Here is a 24,298-nt window from a genome sequence, read left to right as displayed (position 1 = left end):
AAATATCCATAACATTAGGGGCATGAAAGCTATCCATTAAATGCTATGTTCTGAGAGCCATCTGATAAGATTTTTTATTATTAATACACAATTGGTCAGGTTTGCACCAAACCATTTAGTATAAACAGAATGCCTTTAAAAGCCATTTGTAAACCATTAGTCATCTTCATCTGTAGAAGTGTCAAGTTAAAAAAACATGGCATATTTTAAGAACTACAGTATATCCATGGCAGGTTGTGTCAAAAAACCAATGTGCTTTTTGCAACATTAGAGATTGTTGAAAATAAGGGTTGTCATGTTTTGGTTGGTAAAATAATTGGCTCAATAATTGGACAGGAATGTGCTTTAAAACACCATTGTATTGAAAACACCTTTCAAAAAGGCCAGAAAATGATACTTACTTTGACAGCTGAGCATTCAATAACTATAACCATGTGATAGTTTTGCTCCATGACCACTGTGGTTATTGGGAAACGCATGTCAAGAAATCATGTTTTTAAGCTTGAGGTGTTAAAGATGGTGGGCTTGCTTTATTTCAAATCACTTTTGCAGCACATAAACAGGATGCAAAGACATGGATTTCACACGAACTGTCACGAACAGTTCTTTCCGGGCCCTATGCAGACGACGCGATCCGGAATTGTGAAGATACACGAGGGAGAAAGTCATGCAGGAAAGGGTCAGGATACAGGGGGGCATGTCCGAGGTGAGCTGGTGTCCTGGGGAAGTGAGTCCGGGCGAACAAACAAAGCCAAAGTCCAAACGGGGAATCCAAACAGAAGAGTAGAGTCCAAGGCCAGGAGATCCATCCAAGGGATAAAAGCCTGAGCCGTGTCGGGACCGGCGGGGCAGGGGATCAGGAACAGAAAGTTAAAACCATAATGGAGCCAGACTCAGCAGAACCCCGGGCTCTCGCGATGCGGAAATCAATGAGGAACCAGGAGTGAGGTCCGTGTCTGGCTTTTAAGGGGGAGTGGGAATAGGGAACAGGTGCAGACAATGGGAGGGAACAAGGAAGGGCTGGAGCGCCCTTAAGAGGAGGGGTTAGCGATCGTGACACGAACATCTTCAAATTGCTTCCTCGAAAACCTTACACTTTTTAGTGTAAACCTTACACTTTAGAAATACTAAATGTTTTATGTTGCACATTTTGGCTTCCATTTGCAAGCCAGAGAGGTAGGAAGGGTTTTCTCAGCTTTTGTTTTGTATTTTCAGTTAAATAGTTGTTATAAACTCTACAGAGGGGGAAAGCTCTCCTCTTGTTTTCTGATGTGCAGATGGTTGGAATCACAAAGATTTTTGTGTGTTGTGGAGGTTTTGAAGTGCTTTTTCATGTATGTTGACCTGCTCACATAAGAGTCTGTTACTTTGAGGTTGAAGTGCACAAGCAACACCGGCGCCTGAGAGCTTTAAGGCCACAGAGGCCTCCTTAGGCCTTTTTTTTGATGGGTTCTTGGGATAAAAACACTACGATACAAAACTGGTTAAAACCAGTGCAGGACAGACCCCTTTATTTGTTAATCATTGAGAAAACATCCCACCTCTTTAAAAACTGCACTATCCACAGGCAGGAGGCCACTTCCTATGTTGGTCTCTTGCAGAGACCAGTAACTCCTGCAGATAGTTTCCTGGGCATGGGAGAGACCCCCAGTTACTAGAAGTTCCTCATCCCGCTGGGAGTCCTTCCCCTTACAGTCTCCCTCTTACGAATGGGTGCTGCCTGACGTCTGTTTGCCCACAGCTACAGAACTTATGTGCTGACAGAACAGTGCAGTCTCCACAAGCAAACAACATAGGGAACTACAGTATGTGCAATGAAAAGTGCTTCTAGTCTTGTACTTTTCTGGGCTCTGTATGCATTGCTATATTAAACACAAAAATGCGTTATGCATAATCTGACACTAACAGCCACAAGCTGCAATGTATATAGATAATTTAACTTTTGTTAATGGTGACGCTGATTTGGAAAATGAGAAAAGTCAGTATCCCTGCTTTTAGGGCTCGTTTTATTGATTAGGCTTGTCCAGCACTAACTAATCTCATCCATCCTTTTGAAAGGAAAAAGGTTATCTTATCGGTTTCAACAACATGACTGGATAGCTTGTTTAGTTAGAAATATGATTTCTAAAAAAAATATCGAAGCCAGTTTGAGTCAGTCATAAATATTTGTGTTTATACTTCGCAGCAAGAAGAAGGAAGGTGAGTTGTTTGTTGTAGGGGGTCAATCATCTGATCAAAGAAATGGTCAAATTTACTTGGTTAATTAAATTCTTGGTAAATCATTAAGAGCCATCAACAGTCCACAAAAACTGAATCAATTAGACAGAGAGAGAAGGAAGAAAGAGAAGAATACGGGAGAGAGGACAGGTCCTTGTTCTGTTGCTGCCTTTAAGACCAGATTTTAGTAATTAAACCTTGTTAAGAGACCACGCCATTCTGTTGTTGAAGGAAACTCTGATTTCCTTTATGAAGAATCCCCAGGTTAAAAACAGTCTCTTCTGGTTAGTGTCACTCTGTAGTGTCCAGATTTATAGAGAGATTTAATCTGTTTGCTTTAGAAGGCAGGTTTATCTCTCTTTTGGCCTGTTAGGTGTTATATATTGTACAGGAGGAATAAATACCTGCTATCAGTCTGTATTTCTTCTGGTTGATCAGGACATAGGGCTCCAAGTTGTTCTCATTTCTAAATATATTGTAAATTGTATGTTGTATTTTGTGTTGTGTTTTATTGTTATTATTAACCCAGTGTGCCTAATTTATTACTCTTTTCACCAAAGCAGAGAAGAATGATCTCAGTGCTTCTAATTATACCAAGCATTTAAGTATATTGGCATAATTTTTACCATGTGGGGGGTTATGATTACCTAATTTACTTATTAATTATCACACTTTGTCTATTTTAGTTGTTCTCATAATTTTCATAACTCTCTATTTGTAACAGTATAATGACTATTAGTGCCAATAAGCCCCATTCCAGCTCAAATTCCTGACTTTATGAATTTTTTGTGCTTGCCGAGCATTTTAGAGCTCAGTTGAAAACATTGAATTCAGGAGCCTGACTGTAGGGGTCCTACAATTCTATTCCACTCAGATCTGTGATACAACAGCATTAAAGTGAAACAAAGAAGTGTTAGATTTATCACGTTTGCTGTTTTCACGACTCATACGTACCTAATTAAAAAGTCAGAGTGACTCAGTTGTTCATGTTGTATATTTGCTATCCTGAAATTCAAAAATGTTAATCATACTGTACATTTGTGTACTTGCTGGATTACTCGGAAGTAGTAATGGTATCTAATTGGACATAGAATGAATTGATGATGCTGGCCATTGTACCATTTTACCTAGCTTTACTTAATATTGTCAACAGAGTGGAGTGAAAAGGTTTTGAAAAAGGTGTTATATTGCCTTTTTTCCTCAGAAATCTGAATAAAATAGCTGGCAGAAATGCTGAGTACTGCTGTGGTACTCTTCAACATGGGTCTTTGCATGAATTGCTCCAGTAAAATAGCAAACTGTATAAATGACTCTAAATGATTTGTATAAAACATCAGCAAAATAAATTGGTAATATAAAGTTGTACTAACCGATATCTTACTTTTGTTTGCTACAAAATACAATATATTTAAAGGCATTAGAAATGCAACAAATTAGTTTTGGAACCAATAGGACTATTAGTTTTTAATGACTCTCAGCATACCATACATGTTGCTATGAAATTTGCAAGGAACAAATGCAGTGTTGTGGAAGTACGGAGTGTCTTCTCTTGATATTGAATGCATTAATTTAAATCTATTATTCTTTACATCTATTAGTCTTGTATGTGTCAATGCTATTTACCTTAATTTAAATCCTGGTCTATGCAGAAAAAACTATTGTACTGTACATAACCATGCAACATGACCTTTTCTATCATCCGCCATCGACTCACAAAACATTGGTCTGAGAAAACTGAAATGTTGTCCTGTATTATAGAAAAAATAATTTGAGGCTTACTAAAATTCTTAGGAAGGTCCCGCCTAACATTTATTTTGTGCATTTTTCTTGTGATGTGTATATTGATCCACACGCTGCTGACATTAAATTAATACTAGTGCTTTTTTGTTGAGCCAAATTAAACAATAGAGTTAGAATATACTGTTATTTTGGTGATCCACCTTAACAGCTATGGTCTCCAACAATAACAAATAAACTCAAATGCTACTCTGTTACTATGGCATGAAATCAGTATAGGAAAATTAGCAGAGTTCATTGGCCAACATTACAGGATGGATACCTTTCTAAAATGTCATTGCTTTGATATTTAAACTGCTGTATAGGATGACTTTTCCTGGTTTTAGCTCTGCAAAGTATACGGTTGCGATAGCTGTATATTGGCAATAGAATGACAAATCAAATAGAAGTGACTCATGTACTGCAAATATTCTGACCAAAGTTAAATCCATTTATCACATATTGTTGGGAATTGCATCTCTGGCATCTTAAGTGGCTAGTATTTTATAATATTGTGTGGTATGTATCAAAGTACCATTATAAGTCATGTCATGCTGCTGTACTGTGAGAACGGTCATCTGCTACAATGCACAGACATTGAATTAATTTCCCATATCTGCAGGTCCTGCACCATCAATTTAAATACACTAAAATCCTGAACATCAAGACATCTTAAAACATATAAATGCATCATCATTATTCATGCAATTTCAAATTTTATGTTAAGATCAATTGGCTCAGCATTAGCCCTTTGTATGAACACAAGACTCCTTGCAACAATAAAAATAGTGAGAGTTCTTCAGGTCATTTATTATCGTTAGATTTTATGTTTTAATACTCATCATAATTGCAGGCAGAAACAAATGGAAGATACTTATCCAAGTTAGCCAATGACCCTTAGGTGTAATACTTAAATTCTCGGTGTAGGTGCCCATCTCATACATTAGCATCTATAAATTCTCCAGACATAATTCAGAGTTTCATAGGATTTGAGAAGCTTAACTTTTCCCATGGCTTTAAAATATGCAGTGGACGTCCTTGTGAACACCTTTATGAGATCTGATTCCAAATACATTAACTTTGACCCATTAAATCTCTTGTACTTGCCTACTTTAAAGTAATTAAAATACATAATGCTTAACAGTGGATGCTCATTTTTAAGTCCTGGTCCTAACCTCATACTTCAAGCCATTTCCTAATTAGATATCGTATCACCACTGAGCTGTTGCTATCAGCTAAATTGGGTTATTAATAGGTTTGAAAAAGTTAAATTACAAAAATCATTAAACCGTGTTGCGTAATGACTTTTTTTTTGCATTTCCTTAATGTATTAAACACATCTAGCACTCTTTGTCATATTCTAAATTATTAGACCCATTACAGAACAAATTTAGTTTTTTTTCTTTCCTATTACACAGGACATACAGTAATTTAACTTTTTAGATATTTTGTAGCAAGTGATACATGGACATTTGCACTGTGAAAGCCTCAGTTTCTGCTAGGCTGCTATTTGTGTTTTGATTCATTTTTATTTTGTGAGCCCCTGTGGCTTAATTATGTGGTATCTGCCTCCTTTGACCTACACTGACCTTCTCCTCCTTCACCCCCTCAACGTCTTCATCTGTGCAGCAGTGTCTCATCGTGGTAAGCTGAGTTCTGACCTCAGCTATCGACTGCTGGTTCTCAAATCTTCTCACAGCCTGCCAAAGGAATGCTAAAGAGTTTCAGATTTCCCATGTTTTGAATGGTGTTCATCTCTCATGACAGTGCTTTCAGTGGGAAGGTATACAGTGTCACCAGCAGTAGCATTAACCACTCAAGCATTGCACTTATGATTTGTAGGATGAATGATGGGATTGGCAGTGTGCTGTATGGGATTAGTTGGAATCACACAGTAAAAGAGGTCTGAGAGAATGAAAAAAGAGCTGAATACAAAATGCACTATCGAATGCTAGGCTAAAGCATGCACTCATGGTGTAACTAAATGAACACAAAGAGGTGTGGGACCTAGCTGGAGGTCTGAAATCTTCACAAAAGCAAAATTTAGTCTTAGCCTATAGGAAAGGCTCACTACTGATTATACTGTATTGTGGTGGACATGTAATTTTTCGAAAGTCAGTTAATGATGAATTTATAACAAGCTCCATTAGCTACGGTATATTGTAACGTTATGGTACTGTTTTGCTTATTGTATCTTCCATAATTTATTAACTGTGAAAGGCAAATGTTTCATGGGTTGTCAAGAATTTCAAATCACATTCTTTGCTTCTCAGGTGTAACAGTTGTTTAACAGCATGAAATGGAAATATCAGGCCTAGAATACTGGCTACCCTGTGCTCCCTACTAGACGTCTGCACGGGCATGAAATCGAAACCCGAACCTGGAAAGTACCCAAGACTTGAAGACCCGACCCGACCGGTACCACCAAATCTGAAATCCGAACCCAAAATCGGTCGCTCTCTTTTCCTCTCAGAGCGAGTAGACACATGCACACACGGAGACAGGTTCTCGCAGATGCGATTTTACAATGCTTTGCTCGGCTGCTATGCGCTTGAGTTGATAGAAAATGCCATGTGCTGAGAAAAACGGGTATTATGTAAATCTGTAATTCTGTACTTTTGAAAGTGGGGAACGGCTGATAACCATAATAGGCATACTAAAAAAAAAAGCTAGCGCTATAAGCACAGTTTGTGAGTTTTCATTTTATTTCATCCATTGCAAACAGTTAGCTAGGTAGGCTCTGTTACAAACAGTACGAGAGAGAGGACAATTGAGCGAGCACGCAAAATGACTGGAGGACAGGTTTGCACAAACAGGGGTTTCAGTGTAAGGGTTCTGTGGTCAGTATACTGTATACCTGTGTTCTGCAGATAGTGAGTGATGTAGGAAGAAGTGTATTTCTGTATTTCTCATGGACATGTGAGGAACTGATAGTAATTTTAAGATAAAATAAAAGTTTTTTTTTAAAGAAAGAATTTTTATGTATTCTGGGGTTCTTCTTTGTATTGAATACACATATTCATACTCTCTCTACTAGTATTTAAGAATAAAGGAAAACAGGAAAAACAGGGGCCTTTTCATAATCTTTCAAACTTCTGTGTTCCTATAAGAGTGTGCCAAAAGTACAAATACAGAAAAATCAAATAAGTACAGTATATTCATATTCCATATACTGTATATATAATATGCATACAAGGGAGGAGTAGATTAGTTAATTATTTAAGTTAGCATCTTAGGTGTTTACATTATCTAGAGCAGAATCTTGTTATTGTGCAGCTTTGTGATGTTGAGGAGTGATGACCACTATATTCCAGGCTCTATGGAGTGTTTATTAATTTCTCATTGGTGTCCAAAAGGACATTTTCCTGTTCGAAATGAACATCAAGATGTTTGCTAATGAGAGGAAACCATTCGGCTCATCTAGCATGTTTTGTTGCCAGAACACAATTCATCGTCTGATAACCAAATCTAATAAATTGTAATCTAATTGATAATCATCCAGCTATTTCTTTAAAAAAAGACTAGGTATCAGCTTGAACATCATGGCTGGGCTGCTTGTTTCAGATTCTTACCATTTGAGTAAAGGGCCTTTGGTTACCAGTAAGTGTTACCTGTTACCAGTGCCTTCTACTGGTAGAGAAAACTGAGAGACTTAAGGGAAAAATCTTTAAAATGAGCAGTTTAACATATCAAAGAAAAAAGGTTTGTTAATACATTTTTTAAAACCCCAAGTGAGCATAAAAATACTGAAAGAACCTGAAAAGAAAAGTGTAAGACATATGATGAATCAGATCAAAAAGGCGTCTGTGTGTATTTTATTTTGACAGTATGTTCAGTACCTGCACATCATATAGCAGGAGTAAAGGATTAAATTTGCTTTGGGCTTGCTGTCAATGCTATGAGGAAGGACCTTCTCGCGGAAGTGTGGACATTTTCACAGATGAGCAAATGCAGTCTAATCTCATTTCATCCTTTTATGTTCAAGGTCATAGAAAGAATCATGTGCACTTGAACGGACACGGGGAGCATAAATTCTCAGCACTCCTCATAGCTTTTTTTCATAGTACAGTGTACTCCACATTCATTTTCCTACACAAACCTCCTCTGTTTACAGCTGGTGTGCACTGTCTGTAACTTTGTTTCTCAAGTGTATTTATATCACAGTGAAATTATTTGAAGTACTTTCATAATCTTACTTAAAAATTACTACAGTATGTACTCTAAGCTTCAACAGAGGCTTATAACAGGCATGGCCATCATTGGAAGAATGGATGGCAATCGTTTAGGGAGATACTGCGTAAAACACAAAACAGATTTATGCCAAAAGCAAAAACAACAACAACAAAAAAACATTATCGACAAACAGTTCAACAGATCAATTAGGAAAAATATTAGGGTAAAGGGGATTTATCAAATTATTTAAAAACAACGTGATCCTAGTAAAGAAAAGGAATACAGTGAACTGCACCCACAGGTTCAAATGAACTTTGAAAAGCCAGAGAGAGACAGGGAATGGGATGTTTCAATGGAGTCAAAAAGAAATGATAAAAAATTCTTTTAGTACTACAACAGCAAAAGAACCATTAAGGAAGAAGAAAAAGTATAACTGATACAAGAATGTGAAACGTCGAGATAATGAAAGAAAAGTGACTTTAGTACTGAAAGAAAAAGTCAATGTCATTCCCATGACAGAAATAAAGAGTACAGATAAAGGGTGAAAGTTTGTGGTGTTGTAAATAGAGGAGAGACCGCAGGGATATGTACTAGGATCACTGCTTTCCTCAATTTATATCAATAATCCTAAATTCTGGTATGAACTAGTAATGTTTACAGATGATAGCAAAATAAGAGCATTGCAAGGATTGCAGAAGATACAAAGGAAGTTTGAAAAGGAATTCGCTAAAATTCAAGACTGGTCAAGCACCTCACAGAAACAAACTGTAAATAAGGGCAGGATTTCGCATTCAACCAGTAAAAGCATAAACTATAAGTACAAAATGCAAATCACTGAGCTAAAAGATTGTAAGAATAATCCCAAACAATGTGGAGAAGTAATAACATGGCAGACAAAATGTTAAGACATACAGTATAATCAAAGGTGTAGACTTTCAATTACAGGATGTTACATTAAAGTAGTATAATGCACTATACTGTACAGTACGTCCTCATTTATGTAATTTTGTGGTATCACAAGCAGTTTTAATTCAGTTAGTACTGTATGTGTGAAATTTGAGGTGTCATCATAAAAGTTTAAGTTTAAAAATTAACTATTAAATTGTTTGTTACTTATTTTCTGTATTTTGCAATATATGTACAATATTTCAGCACATTAAAAATGTAAATACTGCAATGTTGGTATACAGTATGTACCAACATTGTAATGTTTTCATATGTAATGTTGGTAATTATTATTTTTTTACATTTAATCTGAACTGAGCTAGAAATCTTTAAGTGAAAAAATTGCTTCACTCTGAAAACATCCTGATGTGTAAAAAGGAAATTTTAATAAAGTAGTCTGGTCTGATGATAGAAACAACAATCTACAAGCTACAGTATCTACACAACCAGGAAAAAGCTTCCTGAAAAAAAGGCTAATAGGTTGAATAATGTAATGACTGACACTCACTTGGACATAAACCCGCAGAATAAAGCTGCTGTAGAAACTCTGATGGTTTTGCCACATCATTGTTGGTTTATGGTAATGTTCCTCCCAGTGGACTTACAAAAAATACTACAATACGTCTAAACTTCAACGGGTTCAAAACTCTGCAGCCAAAGACTTGACAAGTACCAGGATTCTGCATCACACAACTCCCATTATCCTGGATCTGCCAAGACTTCATCTAACGCAGAGAACAGAGTGAACTATTTCTTTTCCTGCTTTGAATGGATTAGTACCTTCTTAGATCTCGGAAGGTATTCAGTGTGGTCTTAAAACAAGCTGTGCACTGTCGATGATGAAGTGCTTTGTGCATCCTTTATCGTATAATTTCTTTATGCTAAGGGGCATTTCTTCATTATTCATTATGAGACATTTTTGTTCAATCAAGCTGAACTTTCTGGGTGTATGGAAAAGTTAGAATTTTGTGCATGCATGGAGGTCCTTCTATAAATTAGCATATTAGATTTATCTTCTGGGTTCATTTATCAGTTGATTTATTGATTCAAAGCAAAGAAATGCTTTTTTTCTTCTCTCATTTCAGCTGCAATCAGGTGTTAATTCTTTGCTGTATTTCTTTGCTGTAGTTTGAGTACCAAACTGTATTCCTTGACCAAATGTGGTATTCATCATGTAAGCACAAAAAGCTCTTTTATGAGGTCAGATCTTGCAATGTCTTCAACACCAAGGGCACATTTCTAGTGTAGCTTTACATTGTTTGAGTACAGGGCCGCCAGTAGAGGTGCCCATCAGGTGGTAAAGATAGCATCTTTGTCAAAGGAGATTCTAAAGAATTAATTATTTCTGTTCACCTCAAGGTTATTATTTTATTTAGATTTTCCACTATCATACTTGAACATAAATATAAGAAACGAGTTATCTAGCGGCAGCTTAAGCTAACTATTGATCAGTTTTGCTCATTTCATCTTTTCATATTCTTTACTCTTAGATAACCCATGGCTAAATGCACTTCTGTCTTCACTTGTGGGAAACAGCCGATGACAAGCATTTTTATTTTTTGGTGGTTGGAAAAATGAATTTGCAGCTTCTAGCAGATTTTTGAATAGTGTTCTTATAGTCCTTTCCATCCACTGGCCTCCTTCTATCCATTATATGCTTTACACATGAAAAGAAAAAAAACTGGCATCGAGCACCTACCTAGAGAGTTCTGGTATGAGAGAACTAGATTATTTCTGCAAGAGTATTGTATTTCCCATGATGACTCCGCAGCTCTCTTGAATGAACAGAATTGCATTGATGTGAAGCAGCTCCTGACAGATGTCACACAGCTGAACCTAGTTATGCTTCTCTCTCAGCCTCCATTTGGTAAACTAGATCATATATTGCATTAGATAACATCTTGTAGAGTTGAGAAGTGTTGCTACAAGGAAAAAAAAACAGAGCAGGATCACTGTAATCCTACATTCCTAAGAATGAGCTATGAACATCTGGCTGATACATCTGATTATTGCAAATGGTGACATTTTGGTTGCACCCTGAAAAATTGTCTAAACATGGAGTAGAGCATGACCACACTAATTTGGTCATGATGCATCAATTACACTCTGCAGAAGTGTTATTTTTAGTTTTAAAACCCTTCCATACATAGCAAAGTGCAAATTCCATGCAGGAAGAGGAAGGTTTGAAAACTGCAGTGATCTCTATTTCAGTGTAATTGGTTTCCTATGACATACATCCAGACACACTCTCCTGTTTTTAGTGTCCCAACATCCATGCAGCATCGAGCAGCTGGCTGACGCAGCAGTTGGTAAGCAGGTACCCACAGGTTAGAAGTGACACTTCCAGAGGTTCAGTGGAACTCCCTCATGACACCCCATCATGGGACCAGGCAGCATAAACCTGTAAGAACATAAAGAATGTTAGAAACAAGAGGGGGCTTTTAAGTTATTTGAGAATTCCTGTATCAGCTTTAACCATACGTGTGGGTAGTTTGTTCCAGTCTCCCACGACCCTTCGTGTTGAGAAGAAACGCCTTTTCTTGGTTTTAAGTGCATTTTCACAGAAAGCTTCCTTGCATCCTCTGGTTTGTCTGAAGAAGTCTGCTGGGTTGAGTTCGTCAATTTCTTTGAGGTTGTTGAACACTTTGATCAGGTACCTTTGTAACCTCCTCTGTTCTCGACTAAAAAGGTTCAGTTTTGTGAGCTTGTGAAAACTCTGCTCTCTCAGTATGTCTTCCTGCCTAATTCTAAAGCTAATTCTTGCAGTCTGTGTAATATTTCTATTAAGGTTTGTCTTTCATTATACAAGTGCTGGTAACCCACACTTTTCAGGGTACCAATGGATGCGACAGCCTGCAGTATTATTTGAAGCAACACATAGATGGGCTTTCTCCCAAATGTAAAAGAGAGCTAGAGTCTTCTCTGAGCAGCTATCCCACAGCCTCTCTGTTGCCACAGTTTCTTTAGATACAGCCCAGGTGACGAAATGTGGCATTAGATACAGACCAGCTGAAGAAAACCACAGGAGAGAGATTCTTGGAGCAACCTCAAGAGTATCTTGTCTTGCTGATCCTCTGATACTTCTTATATATTAATATTTAATGCAGAGAGAAGCAGTGCAGGAGTCTGTTAGTGGAGAAACATTGATTTCTTCTCCAACTTTTGCACTGAGCAAATAGAAAAATAACATTGGTGAGATTTAATTTTCTTACACACAGATACAGTACCTCATTGTTTGTGTTCCATGTAGCTCCTGTTTTATGATTATAATGAATTCATAAACCTCATTTTCCATCCATTTCCCCATTATCAGGAAGCCACTTCACCCGGTAAGAGTCCAGTCCATCCTGGAAGCACAGGGCAAAGCAGGACTGAGAGCGCATGACTGCCTTCCCCAGGGTGGGACGGCAGTCCATTGGGGTAAAGTCTTTCAGAGCTGGCTGGGCACTGGGACAGCAAGCACAGGGCTAATAAGCAAATATGACATAGAACATGCAATTTTCACATGCCCAGAACATGTGCAGTCCAGATCAATAGAACGTGGGGATTTCACATAGATGAAACATGCAAACTCCACATAGACAAATGACCAATGGCAGATTCAAACCCAGGCTCCTGCAGTTGTGTGACAGCCTTTAATTGCAATATACTGTATATTTAAAAAATAAAATAACAGAATGACAATAGTACCATCCATTCTCCCCCACTACTCTTAATTTATACTCCTCTTGTTATAGGAAATGTCTGGAGCTTAAAGGACCCCAACATTGGTTACATTTTTCACTCATGACCTGCTTTCTCTATTAAGGTTATCGATAACTCTTTGAAACAAGGTTTTCGGCTTGAGCGTGTGAGAGAATCTTCACTTGATTGCTGCTTGTGCTCTTCCCAGTTTGCAAAAAGGGTGCACTGCGGGTCAGTACACGTGAGGACTCTGCCATCCAGTTTGTAATCCCTGAATATTGCATTCAATTTTATCTTGAGCCTCTTATGAAGGTAAATACGTTGTTGTCATGTCAATATTCTCTGTCTGCTAAGGGATTATTTGTAATAAAGCCTAGTCTTGTCACACAAAGCAAAACATCAGGTATTGGCACACTTATATTACAGTTTCTGAGTGAGAACCACCTACTAAATGCATTGGTGTTGACAGTTTCCTGTAATTTACTTCAATTTAGGCAGAGGAGGAGCAATGAATGTAGCAGCCATTATAAAAATGCTCTGGAAAACGATCAGGACTAAATGGACAATATTAAATTGTGAAAAAGTATAAAATATTAAATCTGGGGAATGTGCCACTGAAGTTGAAAAAAGTGAATCGATGTGAAAAGTTTACAGTAAAATTGAAAACAGGTGGTATATTCTCTTTGGAGAACTCTGACAAATTTTCATTAGTGTTGCTTGTGTTGATTCTTCCTTCCTTAGTCCTATTTCTGTAAGATGGTACAGGTGAGGATATACAGGTACAATACACACAGAGTTTTGTTTACATTATTTATTGGTAATAGGCAAGGGTAGCATTAAAGACAGAGGCACAATGTCTCCATGAAACCTAATTTATTCTTAACGTCATAGAGAGCTTGAGGCAATGCAGAATGATCTATTATTCTCAAGTCAAATGGTTTTGCTTTCCCTGCTCGAACTACACAGTGTTCTAAATAGAGCTTGAGATCTGTTAAACAGGAATACCCAAATCACTGTTAAATAAATGTAAAATCAGGCCGCTTCATGTAGTACTTAAATGCATTATGTGCAACTGTCACTACCATTCATATTCAGATATACAGTAGTTTTGCACATGACTTCCAGCGTCTTTTTCCTGATGATGACAGTGATTGACATAATAATAATAATAATAATAATAATAATAATAATAATAAAGAAATATGCTTTTGTTACATGACCTTACCACATTTCTGTGGTTTTTGTGTCTATCTGCTAGAGCTATTCTATATTTAACAACTCTGCATGTTTAGTTGTGACTGACCATTGTCTTTATTTTCTGATGAGAAATGAGAAGCAGAACTAATACTGTCACCACTAATACTAATACTGTCATCAATATGCATTGAGTGATGGCCTACTGTATGTTAGGATTGCATTAGATGTAACATTTCTCATGAAGACCAAGACATTCTAGCTCTCTAGTCTAACCACAAAACCTTTTGGCACATGTTTGCAGGGTCATTTGGATGCTTTGTTACGAACCCCTTGCAGGATTTGAGATGAATTTTCCGTTCTGCAACACAGACCAGCGTTATGGAGTGACAGGGATATTGTTGACTGATGCACAGATCTTCCATCTCAGCCACTGACCTCTCTAGCTCTTTCACAGTCACTCTTGGATTCACACTTGCATCCCTAACTAGTTTCCTCTTTAGAAACAGGTAAAAGGTTTGTTCCGTGCTGAAAAGAGAAGAAAGGAAACACAACGTTTTGGCTGTGGAGCCTTATTTGGGTGTGAGAAAGACAGGGAAGTCAGCAGAGATTATATGCATGGGAGAACAAAAGCCGGGAGTGTGGAGGAGGCAGGAGGGCAGAGTGGGCACTCAGGTGGTGCGGAGTCGAAGAGCGTCTAGACAATGTCTGGGTGCTCTCTGTGTCAACTTCACCATGTTCAAAGTTATATTAATAGAATTTCAAAATGTTTTTACTCTTCTCATGATTCGTACCTTTATACAGCATTACCCATGAGTTGTTTTGAAAGCTCCTTAGTATTCATGGTTGAATGTGTGCTTGATATTCAATTTGCTGACAGGGGAATCTTACAGAGATAGGTTTATTTATTCTGAAACTCTTATTATCACACACAGACAGAGGCTTCTCAACTAATTGTGTGGCTCATTAAGGTAATATTTTGCACTTAAATTAATTTTGGTTTTGTACAGTAAAGGATTTGAATTATCTTGCAATTATGACTTTTTCTGTCTTACGGATTTTAGACTTCTTGCTTTTAATGTGTGGACTAGTTTGTGTATACAATATAACTGATGTTAATTGCTTACAGTACTTCAAAGTGTGATGACAGCAGGCTTTAAAGCAACAAAGTGTGAAAACTGTGCAAGGGTCTGAACACTATTGCAAGGCACTGTATACTGCACTACTAAATTATTATCAATCAATCAATATAAGAGTATAGCCCTTAGTGGCAGGTTGATTAATACCCAGTAGCGAATTTTCCTATAACAAATTGTACATTGCTCTGAGGTGTCTGTGGAGATAGGGGACTGCTGGTTTGATACTTGCTTCTTGTCCTGAATGTTAAGAACCATACTGAACTCTTTATCGTTTTGGGGTTATTTTTATCCATCAGCCACTGCTGGTAAACCCCTGAGGCTGTCTGAATTGACACAAGCCAGGTTTGTTCTTGCTTCCGCTGTGTAACACATGTTAATACACAATAAGGCTTCCTGTGAGATCACTTGCATGAACGTACTTTCTCAAGGCACAGAACATGCTACTGCTTTACAGTCATCTGGTTTCATAGATCATGGAACATCCCATTCCCATTACTTTGCATAGCAGTGCTACTTACAGATTCCGTAATTGAACAACAGACTCTTGTTACTTTTTGCCAAGTTTAATGTAATTTTTAAAATGTATTAAATACATTGTTTATTAATTTAACAATACTTCACTGGTTTATTAACGTGTCATAACAATTAGTTTTAGTTTTTACGTTTTAGTCAGTGTCCTTACATCAAGTCTGTGACTAATATATTGGCATTTCTACAGTATGTTCATATTTATGATGATTTCTGATCTCAAGTAACGTATTAAATGTATGTATTATATTCACACTATATTCAAATGTATGTATTAAGTCACTCAAAAATACTTATTTTGTGGATATGTTAGTTTAAGATTAATTTATATTAGCCAGTTCATGTAAACAATGTCATTTTTTAAACAAATGCATTACAGAAGAAATAATAAAGTGAGGCAAGTTCATCTTATACTGTAGTTTAAAGGTTTGTTATACTACTAGCTTTTGTAGACAATTTTTATACAATAATAGTGTGTGCACTTCTAAAATTAGAACAGAGACTGCAAAAGATGAATCAGTTTATTGAAGAAATTGGAGGAACAAATTTGTATCTGTTAGTGGGTTGCATCGGAAAGTCAAAGAGATTTATGTGCAATTACTTCTTATTCAGTACAGCACGTAGTGTGACTAAGAGCTGTGCATGAGACCTCCTTTCTGCCTCATTAAATAAGTTAATCATATAAATCTTGGGGAAAAAAAGTCCAAAGAGTAGTTATCAAGTTCTTTTTCACTCATCACTGAACTAACAGATACAAAAAGTTTCTGAAATCTGGAACTGAAGGCAAGAACTTTAATTACAAGGATTGAGGTCTTGAGTCTTTGAAGCAAGTACTTTTTGTAGAAAACTGCTTCACTTAAAAGTGGTGGGTGGACATCTTAGAGGTTTTTGGGGAAAAAAAAAGTTTCAAACTCATGAGCTTTCCGAGGATGTTAAATTATCAGAATCTTTGGAGTTTGAAAGTTTTAATTGCTAATCTCTCATCAGGAGGTGTGTACTCCTGTCGGAACCAAAACAACACAGTAATTGCTTCTGGGGAGCAGCTGCAGTCTTCAAATATAAAATACATTCAAAAATAAATATTTAATCGCACCAAATATGCTGAATGGCTATCATAATGTACCGCCTTCTTGAGGTCTGTGAAGCCACCCTGGTAGTTCATACATGACTGTAATTGCATATAATTAACTGATGCCCACTTGGAAAATCAATGGTGTGAGAAATGTTCATGCACACTGAATCATCTTTAATAGGTACTGTGTCAAAAATGCAGGGGGTACCAGTTAGCAGAAATATAGGCCATGCAGAGCTGCCTCCTTTATCAAGTCAGTGCAATGAGACAAGGCAGTGGTAGCTGATGTTTCTAGAGTAGCTTAATCTAGAGAGAAGTTACTAGCAGAATGAAAAGTCATGTGGGGAGATGTAAATTCCAGAAATAGGTTCTTTAAAGATACTTTGTACTGTGGGATGTTTTTCTGGCTCCAGGAAGAATTTAGTGTTTTGGCTGATGTTGGTAGCTCTGTGTTAATCAGAACAAGAACAGTTCTTTTAGATGGTTGCTTTTAAAAATTCGATATGAAATATTCTATTATTATTAGTGCCTGACTGTTAGTATACCATAGGGTGGAACAGTAAGCACTGTTTCATTGTTTCAAAAAAGACCAAATAAAAACAACAAACAGCTTCTTCCTCTACAATACATGTGGTCTCACAAACATTCTGAAACTGTATATTTATTCTACAGTCATTTTCATGCTTGAAATGATAAAACAATCATGTCTACAATTATAGGTGTCTGCAATGTATTTTCCCACATGCCTAATTGACTAAATATCCCTTTTTTGGATGCTGAAGTAGTTCTAATAAAATAAATGCAATGTTTTGGCAACTTTTAATTAATTATTGTCTGTATTTTTAAATGATAGTTGTACTGTAGGTGCTTTGGTATAGTTGGATAAATTTGTTTCCATTGATGATTTTTTTCTCAGTAACATTTAGATATGTTTTGGAAATATATAATATGAAGAATTATAAATTAAGTTTTATTACAGAAATCAAGTTCTTCATTACTGCCAATGGTATATCTCACTGGTTGCGTAACTTGAAAATTAATTTTTTAACACCTATAGACTTTTCATGAATAGTTGTCTTTGGAGAACTGTACACAACACCATCTGGCTTGTGGGTTTGTTAGATTAAATCATCATCTGTTTAATTGGTTGTTAGCTCCCACAAGTCAGCCTGGTATATCTTAAGATACCTAGGAGCTAACAAGTTGAAGAAATGTCTGTCATTGATTCCCCTAGAGTGCTCATTGTTAAGACAAAGACATAACAGTCTTGAAACAACAACATAAAGAACACACAACTCAGGTTACCAACATCTAAGTAAGGCTTCATTAGCAAACAAATGAGACAGCTCCAAAAAGAAGAGATTTACATGCAGTGCTTCCACTATGTTCTGGAGGCGTGTGAAAAAACTATGATATCCATAAAGTGGTTAGAAGCAGGGGCTCTTTCAAAAATCTTTTTAGTCCTGTCAACCCAGAAGTTGTATTAGTTAAAAGGACATTTGACAGTAACATTGAAACTGTAATGTTATACCCAATGATAGACAGTGACTTAAAGACTGTGATGTGGACTGCTATCATTGCTGAGGAAAGCAAAACAAGAAAAAAGGTTCCACAGGTATCTGTTCATTTACTGTCTTAAGTTTGTGTATGTATGTCTCTTTTGTTGATTGTTGCATTGGAAAACAGCTTCAAATATTGCTTCATGAAAGGTATATCACATGTTACCAGTCTTACTGAATTTTAATGATGGTTAAATGTACTATTCAGTACATGTCCTACTGTACATCTCAAGCTCTTTACATGCAGTACAGTATTCAGCTACAGCTCTTTACTGTACATTCAGTACTCCTGTACATTCAGCTACACTTCTTTACATGCAGTACACCTGTACATTCAGCTACAGTGCTTTACATTCAGTATACCTGTACATTTAGTTACAGCTCTTTACCTGCAGTACTCCTGTACATTCAGCTACAGCTCTTTGTGGAGGACTTGGGAATCTCCCCACTGTAGTTTGGTTTTGAGGGAATTAACAATTTTTATTTACTAAAAGCTTGTATTATACCTTGTTAACTATGTATCTTTTTACTTATATTTTACTAAATCCATCTCAGGATATCTGGTCTCAAAAGATAACATAGCCACATGATGTCTTTATGCACAGCTGACATGATTCTCAGGGAAATGACCGAGTGACCTCTCCTGGAACAAATTCAGCAGGGACTGCTTGTCACCCAAGCCAGCAGTAAAGAATATATATGTAATGGTCAGCTTTTTAGAATGATCATATATAGCCATAAGGCAAACAGAGAGTCATGTGAGAGTGTATCTTGTATTGTTTGTTCACTATATAAAAGAGCACTGTAAACGTTGGTTTTTAAGTTTTGTGCCACACGAGGCAAGACTTCCATATGCGTATGAATAAAGATGACTTTCAACACACAAACTCTCAGCAGAGGGTCTTTTTTCTGGTACAGCAGTTTGAACCCACATTTCACATTAAACAGCCATGGTATTTTCATGTGCATGAATGTGAAATGTGAAATTGTAGGACCTATATACAGTATAGTATAACCAACTAATTACAATTTTATGGTGTTTCTTTTAATAAAATAGGGAAGTGTTCTTTAACATTGAAATGGGTTAGGATTATAAATATGTTCTGAACTACTTTAAATGGTTTTGGGAGAAACGTACACAAGGTAATGAAAGTGACTTCTTTAAGCAGACTTTTCTAGAAGTGTAATAGAAAGTGTAATCCTGTTTTTTTAGAAAAAAAACCCTACAATAAGTACATTATGTATCATTTCAAGTTTTTAGAGCATGTGGAGAACATTCTTAATTGGAAAGCAAAGGGATGACATCAGATTTAAAGATATTAAGCTCCTTAGGCAAGTGTTTTTCAGCACGGAGAAAATTGCTTGACATTTGTCATTTTGTTCTTGGGTTTTCAGAGACATTTTCTTTCAGATTTTTGCACATACAGTGTATAATCAAGTACCTTTTCTGTAACTATCTGGACATTTGCACAACACTGTGATCAAAGTTTAAAGCTAATCATTTGATGTTTGTGTGAATTTTAAGCCTTAGGCAAGCTGTTCAAAATCAGGATTTATACACTATCATTTTTTTTGGTGTCCAAACAATATCAAAGGCTTTGTAGATCTAGATGTCAATATTTACATTTCTGTACCTGAAAGAAAAAGCGATGTATCTGAAATTAAGTATTTGTATGTGTCAAATGGCCAACAATATTGAATAGAAATTCTCCATGTAACACCAGTTTACCCAGTTTAAGCAGTAAATAACTTCATATAATTAAAATGAGTTCAAGAATCATTAAATTGAACTAGCAATTGTTAAGAACATTTTGCAGAAGTTAAGTGGAGCTGTCCACAAGTTAAGTGCTGTCCATGGCACTTTATTCACACTATAAACCATTCTGTGAACAAAGTCAGAAGCTTTTATCTACAACACAGCATTGTAGATTTATTGAAGTAGGTGAAGCTAAATTGTATAGAGGAATTAATACTTTATCAGCACTAGACACATCAGCAAAACAGTTACTTTGGGCTGTTTCAGCTCTCTATTCTTTCCCCAGAATATAAGTGTTGATGAAGACAGGATTTTTTAATTCACAAATTTGACAATAAAAACATTAACATAAAGGGATTAAATTGGTTTCACTGTACCTTTAAAGGTCAGAATATTAATTTTATCTGACATTGCATTCAAAGTCTAAGTAAGTGAATATATATTAAAATGATGAATACATATGAAAAAATGTATGTGTTTTTGAGAGCTGATTTTATTATCTTATGATTTTAAGATTAAAATATACAAATACTAGCAATACAATTATCCTCAATGATTATAAACCTAATAAGAAATTAAGGTGACCTAACAAATGAAGGTGAATTTAAATCAAAGCATGTGCTAAAAATGAGAGCTCTAGTAAATACTGCAATCATGTAAGGTAGCTAAATATACATACATTTATACACACATACCTTGTACAACATATTATATCTTAATATCTCTGTTTAATTCTTCAGTTCTGCACAGTGGTGCAGTGGTTAGCATTGCTGTCTCACAGCTCTGGGGCCCTGGGTTCAGTTCTTAGGGCTCTATCTGCATGGAGACTGCATGTTCTCCTCGTGATCGTGTGGGTTTTCTCTGGGTGCTCTGGTTTCCTCCTACAGTCCAAAGATACAGTGGTAGGTTAATTGACTTCTGAGAAAATCGGCTCTGGTGTGAGAATTACTGTAAATGTTTGTGTCTGTGCACATCCTGTGATGGACTGGCATCCTGTCCTGGATGTACAGTATCTGGTCTTGTGACTGTTGCTTGCACAGACAGGCTCTGAGTCTCCTGTGACCTTGTATTGCATAAAGCAATTAGAAAATGGATTGGTGGATAATTCTTCAGTCTTAATTATATTCCTTATTTAGCATCATTGATGTAGGAGAATAAATAGACATGTCTTTGACTGTACTGTGTACAGCAAGGGGCAATTTTCTCATTTTCATGATCAGATAACATAAGATTTAGTCCGAAGCTGATCTGGGGAAGAATTCAACTGAGAGACACAATAAAATTATATTTTCATGGGATACATTCCCTGGATGCTATTATCTCTGCAGTAATGTGGAGTTCTCCCCACTATACAGGAGATTACATGATAAAATATGAACTACTGTCTGCATTAGATATTCCCTTTAGTCACTCTGTTAAGTGGCCTGTCTATGCTATAGATTAGTTTGTTACACAATTATACCTTTCCTTGCAGTATAAGAACATAAGATTATTTACAATGAAAGCGGCCCATCTATCTCATTTGTTTTTTCAGGTGCTTCATTAACTCATCCACCTCATGTACTTTATATATGGAGTTATGATTAAACCTGCATGCCAAAGGAAATATAACAGTTCTTCAATGTGTAAAGTTTTGGTGATTCTTATAATAACCGTGCTACAATACTAAGATTGCAGCATTTTATTTTTCAAATAAAGATACTGTAAATACGGAGATAAAAGTAGTAATGCTTCTATTTCTAAAAATATTTTTGAACAGTGGTTATTAAAACAGTCATTAATGTTTTTTATATATATTTGTTAATTATTTGCTGTTTGTATTTTGTTTTTTAATACTTTGAATTAGCATAGATATACTGCACTCTGTGAGGCGTTTTGGATAATTTCGGTATCTGGTTTTGGTACCCAAAGTACAGACATTAGGTAAGATCAGATGATACTAATAATTACTCATTGAAAGTTTAAACTCACTTTTTCATAAACTGCTTTTGTCTTACTCAAATTTACACAATAATAGACAAAAATACATTTGAAGTAATTCTGGCCCAAACTTAACACTGAAAATCATAGGTTTCAACTGCACAGCCAACTGATCAATGCAAAAATGCAGCAGAGGTCAATATTCTTTTTGAATGTCCTAATCTAAATGTGTATTGTTTTAATTACCATGATAGTTTGAAAGCAAGTGCAATGCATACATCCTATAATACTAACTTTAATTATTGATCATAGAGATGAGGTCTAATGTACAGTGTACATGTTGTTAAATGCACTCCATTATAACTGTTTTTTTAACAAAACCAATATACTGTAGACTAAAATGATTAATGTCTCTGTGCATTAACCTTCATACATTAATATCCACCTTTTTAAAACATGATTGGGGAGAATGATTATTTTGCTTATAATAGAAAAAAGTTCTCTGTAGAGGATTTATGCTTTTTAATAGTGCTTTTTGAGTAAGGTTCAGGAAAGGATATGTTTCTAGAAAAAAATGTGAATCTTTCATGTTGTTTGTTAGTCTTAAAAAATGCTTGAAATGAGTGAAAGAAATCTGAGTTTCAGTTTTAACATTATTATTGGTATGTCAAGCTGTTAATTAAAATCGAATCCTGTGCACAATGTCTGGGTTGTTATTACTTTTCCTTTCTGAAACATCTGCTTTTGCTGCTATACAGACTAGAGCTAAAGGTTAAGTAGGATTTATGATAATACCAGCAATGATCCCTGAATTCACAGCAGCTATGTTTCTCCTCTGACAGAATTCAGTCTTCGTCTCTTCACAGCTGAGCTCACATTCTTATTTGACCTTTTGAGTCTGTTTTTTTTCCAGTCTCAGTTTGTGTGACCCTAAAATGATTGCATGAAGATTAAGCATTGTAATTCAAATGGTAGGACTCCATTTTACACCACAATACAAGTATTGTCACCATTGGAGATTAGAATGACGGTTATGCTAATAGTTTCTGAATTTGTAAAATATATTCTATTGCTTTTTATTTTTTTTCCATTGTTTTCCACTTAGCAGTTTTTCTTGCATGATACTGCCTACTGTACTGTAGGTTTGGTCCTTCTCTTATTTCTTTTTTCAGCAGTAGAATACAGTCACCCCTGGCATCCATAGGATCTGTTTCACGTTCTTCTGTTTTGAGCATAACACTATTATTTTCCTTTCTTAAATGTTGAATTTTCCTGTATCTTTCCTGTTGTTCTTCGGAATGAAATATAGTCTGAAAAGGTGAGTTTTGAAACTTAAAGGAGATCACCGTTTCTATAGTGACTGTAATACAGCTTTTGTACAGACGTTGTGAAATCTCCTAACAGAAGGAAGCATGCCCTATTACAGTATTATGTTACAAATAAGTTGACTAATTCTGTCGTCTTTACTTCATCTTTACTTTATCCGGTAAACTATACTTACTGAAAATCATTTTTTTTTCCCCACAGTGCAACAGGGTTGTGCTAAAATTCCTACTGTATATGACTTGACTCCTGGTTTCATGAACGTGTTAACAGCTGATTTCGGTAAACGAAACTCTGTGAGCAGATGTTGGTGTGTGTGGTTGTTCCGTGGTAGAGGCGGAATTGGTCAAACGGACCAAAACGAGCTCTTTGCAATTTTGCAACGAATGTTGTATTATTTTCTATTTGTGCGTTTAAAAATTAAAAACAGAGAACGCCAAGCGTATTTATTTTTATTCTCTGAAACGTCGCACCAGTGAGTTTCATGCGCTGTACCCAGCTCCAGTATTTTGCGAGATTTTTAGATATACAGTAGGTCGGAGGCATCACGAACTTATGAAAGATCTTCACATTTGTTATCTACGCTATATTTACATAATATAACTTATTTTTTGGAGCAAAAACTGTATGGTCCCGCAATTTTCTTCCGTTAAAAATAAGAAGGGACACTGTTGCCTAGGTATCCTCAGCACCTTGGCTAGTTCCCGATCTGTCCCAACTACATTTACAATCGTACAATTGTAATACAACTGAACACGAAGACCTACAGCACATTTTGTTTTTTCTTTCCGCTCAGTATTAATACTGGAAAATGCGCTGAAGTTTCGATGTACTGTCTTGAGGGATATTTTCTTTTTTTTTTAAATTATTTTAACACACCGTAAATGAAATATGGGAAAAAAAATCTAAACCTCCAGTATATTAGGCATTTCGTGCCTCCCCCCGTGCTGTCTGAACAATGGTCTCTTCCTTCCAAGGAGGGAAACAAACTGAATTTGACAATTTGATTTTG

The 24,298-nt window shown here is 36.2% G+C and overlaps 1 protein-coding gene across 1 annotated transcript in view; it reads left to right on the top strand.

The window, feature by feature from the left end:
- Positions 1-24,298, top strand: part of dpp10 (dipeptidyl peptidase like 10) — a 219,599-nt gene that overhangs the window by 62,145 nt on the left and 133,156 nt on the right. The window lies entirely within an intron of this gene.

The sequence above is a fragment of the Atractosteus spatula genome, chromosome 13 (genome assembly GCF_055471065.1).
Source record: "Atractosteus spatula isolate fAtrSpa1 chromosome 13, fAtrSpa1.hap1, whole genome shotgun sequence".
Classification (NCBI taxonomy): domain Eukaryota; kingdom Metazoa; phylum Chordata; class Actinopteri; order Semionotiformes; family Lepisosteidae; genus Atractosteus; species Atractosteus spatula.
This window is presented reverse-complemented; position numbering and strand designations above follow the sequence as displayed.